The 5,248-nt window shown below is 39.5% G+C and overlaps 1 pseudogene across 1 annotated transcript in view; it reads right to left on the bottom strand.

Moving 5' to 3' along the window:
• LOC116082205 overlaps window positions 1-252 on the bottom strand; it is a 592-nt pseudogene extending 340 nt beyond the window's left edge. Inside the window, exon 1 of the transcript XR_004115209.1 lies at window positions 22-252. The product of XR_004115209.1 is annotated as a heme transporter HRG1-like (transcript). The remainder of the gene's footprint in view (window positions 1-21) is intronic.
• Window positions 253-5,248: the final 4,996 nt, after the last annotated feature.

Below are 5,248 nucleotides of genomic sequence, written 5' to 3'. Positions count from 1 at the left end.
GAGAGAGAGAGAGAGAGAAGAAAGAAGTCACGCAGCTCTCTGGGCCAGGTCCTCCAGTAATCCTGCATGTACATCAAGTGAGTCCCCAAGACCCACAAGGCCAAGACACCTACGAGACCCCCCATCGCCGCAGTCCCTGGTTGTCGGTACGGTTGTCGGTACATCACCATCCAGATGAAGTTGGAGAAGCCACACCGAGCTGAAGCCGGAGTAGGCGGTACGAAGGCCGAGCTGCAGCCGGAATAGGGCCATGGGGCAGCGGAGGAGCAGCACAACCGAGTCAAAAGCGCAGGGCCCAAGCTGGAGCCCCAAAAAATTATACTTCTTGATAAAATACATAGGTACTTTATGTCGACGTTTGATGAGTTCAGGACTTATTCCAGGGATCTACAATTTCAATTGACTCTCAGTAATTGTTAAGAAACATTTTGTTTAGACTGGTGAGATGGCTCTGCAGGTTAAAGAATTGGCCATCATAGAGTCTCACAGCCATCCATTGAACTGCGTACAGAGTCCCCAATGAAGGAGCTAGAGAAAGGACCCAAGGAGCTGAAGGGTTTGCAGCCCCTTAGGACGAACAACAATATGAACTAATTAGTACCCTCAGAGCTCCCAAGGACTAAACCACCAACCAAGGACTATACATGGTGGGACTGATTGTTCTGGCAGCATGTGTATAGTAGATTGCAAAGTCGGTCATCAATGGGAGGAGAGGCCCTTGGCTCTGTGAAGATTCTGTGTCCCAGTGTAGGGGAAGGCCAGGGCCAATAAGTGGGAGAGGGTAGGGTGGCAAGCATGGGGAGGGGGGAGGCAACAGGGGTTTGTTCTTGTTGTTCTTGTTTGTTTTTTTGGAGGGAGACTGGGAAAGGAGAAATCATATGACATGTAAATAAAGAAAATATCTAATTATATATATATACATATATATATTATAAAAAAAGAATCGGCCATCAATCCTGTTGACCTCAGCTGGACTCTCAGACCTACATGGTGGGAGGAAGACCTGTCTCCTACAAAGTGGCTCTGATTTCCACACCTAGCATGCATAGCACTTGGAGACTATATGCACACACAGGTAGATAAATGCAATAAAATTTTGGCTAAGAAATACTACTTTCTATATGCTGACAAAAATGAGCTAATAAGTCTTTTTTTCTTTTTTTTTAAATGAAGTACCTTCATCAACCACGAGTATTTGAATTGGAATTCTAAGTCTTTCTCTAGCATTGTGCTTGTGATTCTGTACTCTGAATATTTTTTCTTTTTTCACTATCTCAAAACTATCCGTTAGGACTCTTATAAGGAGTCTCCTAGGGAGACAACTGAAGTAAGTCAACAGTAGCAGCGCAGGTGACGCATGTCCCTTTAGAATTATGCCAGTATCCCTTAAGGGTGAAGCAGACAAGGGCCAAGTTACCTTCAGAGAAATTGAAGTTCATGGAAGTTTTGTAATGATTTTGTACACTATTTTTCATTCAATGATTTTGTTTAGGTTAATTATTAGTTTGGGGGACTGGAGAGGTGCCTCAGCAGTTAAGAGGACTCATTGCTCTTCCAGAGGTTGAGTTCAATTCCCAGCAACCACACGGTGGCTCACAAACATCTGGAATGGGATCCAATGTCCTCTTATGGTGTGTCTGAAGGCAGCAACAGTGTACTCACATACATAAAATAAGTAAATCTTTAAAAGGGTATTAGTTTTAATACAGCCACCATTTTCTACCTTGTTTTATTAAAAGTAGCCAAATTGCAGCTCAAACAAGCTTTTTCTTTTTTAGATGTTTTCTTTATTTACAATATCTCCTTTCCCAGGTTCCCCTCCAAAGAAAAAAGAAAAGAAAAGAAAAAACTAAAACTAAAACAAATCCCTGTTTCCTCCCCCCTCCCCCTGCTTACCAACCCACCCCCTCCTGCTTACTGGCCCTGGCATTCCCCTACATTGGGGCACAGAACCTTCACAGGGCCAAGGTCCTCTCCTCCCATTGATGACCAACTTGGCCATCCTCTGCTATACACATGCTGCTGGAGCCATGAGTCCCACCATGTGTACTCTTTGGTTGGTGGTTTAGTCCCTGGGAGCTCTGAGGGTACTAGTTAGTTCATATTGTTGTTCGTCCTAAGAGGCTGCAAACCCTTCAGCTCCTTGGGTCCTTTCTCTAGCTCCTTCATTGGGGACCCTGTGCTCAGTCCAATGGATGCTGTGAGCCTCTACTTCTGTATTAGTCGGGTACTGTCAGAGCCTCTCCAGGAGACAGCTATATCAGGCTCCTGTCATCCAGCACTTGCTGGCATCCACAATAGTGTCTAGATTTGATGACTGAATATGTGAAGGATTCCCAGGTGGAGCAGTCTCTGAATTGTCCTTCCTTTAGTCTCTGCTCCATAGTTAGTCTCTACAACTCCTTCCATGGGTATTTTGTTCCCTCAAACAAGCTTTTGTGGCAATTGCCAAAGAATTTAAACATTGAATTTCAATTCAGATATTTGTGGTTGCTGAGGGTACTTCATTGAAAAAGGAAAAAAGATTTGCTAGCTCATTTTTGTCAGCATATAGAAAGTAGTATTTCTTGGCTAAAATTGTACTGCATTTATCTACCTGTGTGTGCATATAGTCTCCATGTGCATGCTAAGTGTAGACACCAGAGCCATCTTGCCAGTCTGAACAAAATGTTTCTTAAGAATTAGTGAGAGTCAAATGAAACAGTGGAACAATGATTAATGATAACATCATCCTTAAGGGAAAAAGTTAAAATTATAAGTGAAATAATGCTAGTCTACATTTGAAACACATTCTACTGATACATTAAGATTTTCTAGGATTCTGTATGCGAAAATATAAGACTTAAAACCTTGGCCTTGTTGTACTGTATAGTCCTCAGCAAGCTACGTTCTGCTTACCAAATTGGAGTTCCAGGCAGATATCTTGGAAAGCAGAAACATAATGCTACTGTTAGTTACAGCAGTCATATTTTCAGTTACAAATCAATCCTTTGGCATCAAGGTAACCTCTTTAAACTAGAAAGCTATGTTAATGCTGGAGTCAAATACACATGAGCGTGTGTGCATGCGTGTGTGCATGCGTATGTGTACGTGTGTTGGTATGCACACACAATAGGCAAAATCAATTTAATTACCTTTGTTTCTACCCATGACACTTATTATTCATTTGCTTCCTTATTTATTGCTAATGATTTGAATATAGCCAAAAAGTTCAGATGACATGATGGAAGAACCCAAAGCTAAGAAGCCATGACCCAAACATCTACAAATAATATGTTAACTAAAGATAAATGGAAGAAACAATTAAACAGACACAGAAAGATATGAATTACTAGCACAGAATATTTTCTTTGGGTTAAAGGGATTTCAATAGGTAAGCTCAGTATAAGTTAAATGTAGGACATTACGGAAAAAATTTGAACTCAACAGTCTTTAAATCCAGTTAGTATTTAGTTAGTGCTTATTTCTCACTATGTTTGTGCCTCCAATGGCACTATTACAGTTTTAGAATGAGAAAAAATTGGATAAGCCTTCTTGTGGCCAAATTAGACTACTATCTAGAAAAATCTCTCTATTTAAAATAAATAAGATAAGCTTTGAGTGTTGGGGATGCATGTTTGGGCTTGTAACCCCTCAGTGAATAAATTCACCACAGAAAATGTTCAAAAAATGTTTATTATAGAAAGTTCTTAATAGAGAATTTCATAGTGAATTTTACCATTCACTGTGAAGATGAAGTTGTTTCTAAATGGATCTACAGCACAACGTCTGCATTTTTGCCACCTGATGAGAATGCTCTTGAAAAGTGGGGTTCTGTTTGCCTGCCAGGTTAATAACTAGATCAGTTATCACTGATAACTCCTATCAGTGATAGGAGTCAACCATCCTTATCTGAATCATCTCCTTGTTAAAATGCATTTAATGAATCCTATAAAGACAAATTAAAGTAAAACGGGATGAGTATCACATAATTAAATCAATGAGCAAACTGCAACCTTTGTCAAGACCAAAGTCAGAGCAGCAGCAAGGAGTTTTCTTTATTAGAGCAGAGAACTGTCACTTACCCTGAAATTGGAGCTACTCTACAAAATGTAGTTCTGTGAACTATTAGCAGATAAGAACTAATTCCCAGATGTTTCCTGCTATTTAAAGTGAAGGAATCATTTGCCTCTGAGCTACACTCAGAAAACTTCACATAGTACAAGTTTCCTTGGCATAAATGAACTGAGAAAATGACATGAAAGTCAATTTGGTTTCCCACTTGGAAATTTTGACTTCTGAAATGAAGAAAATTTAAGAAAATTTCCTGAAGTGTAATTGATTCAGCTACGTGAATGCAGACACTAATAATCTATCTTGATAGAAATGTGGGGATTTACTGCTTCCATCCTTCACCTCTACATTAAGAACCAGAGGTTCCTCACACTGTACTGTGAAGCAAACTACTTGTGGAGAGCTTTTGGAGCTGCTTCTAGGAACTTAGCAGGAATTGACATTAGGCCAGGACACGGAAAGAAGCTCAAGCAGGAATCTGATTTTGGGCTTTAACAAAGAAGTAGGCTTCAAGCAAAAATTTGACTTTGGGGTAGGACAGGGAAGTAGGCCCAGATCTCTTGATCATCCTGATAAGGCCCTAGAAACAGTGATTTGTTTATTGCCTTGTTTGTTCCTTGACTATTTGTGTTTCTTGTCTTGTTTGTTCCTAGAACTGACCTTATAATTCTCATGTACTTAAAACCCTATAAAAGCAAGGAGGGGGGAGAATAAACCTACTTCAGCCTCAGACTGGCTGGGGTCATGTTATAGTCTTGTCTAATTGTCTTTTTCTTTTTAATTCTTGCCCTCCCCCTGGAGAACTCATTAATTGACTGAGATGGCTTGGTCAACTACTTCATCTTCATAACTTATATTTGAACAAGTCATCAGAATAATAAATGCAACCTTGGATGTGTTGTAAAACCATTCTAAAAGGGCCAGGACTGCACAATTGACAGGACATACATTCTTTGGAACCTATCACTAAAAGACAGGTTCTCTACCTTCCTAAAGCTGTGGCCCTTTAATATAAAAGTACCTCATTTTTGGTTGTAATGACCCCCAACCATAAGATTATTTTTGTTGCTACATCATTTTTTTTATTTAAGTTTTATTGCATTATGATGAGAAAAGATACATGATTTCAATTTATCTGAATTTGTTAACATTTAAAAACATATTTTAAGTAAATAGAATTAATCATTCTTATTTC

Source organism: Mastomys coucha, unplaced genomic scaffold (genome assembly GCF_008632895.1).
Source record: "Mastomys coucha isolate ucsf_1 unplaced genomic scaffold, UCSF_Mcou_1 pScaffold7, whole genome shotgun sequence".
NCBI lineage: Eukaryota > Metazoa > Chordata > Mammalia > Rodentia > Muridae > Mastomys > Mastomys coucha.
The sequence above is the reverse complement of the archived record's forward strand: the minus strand, read 5'-3'. Positions and strand labels throughout refer to the sequence as shown.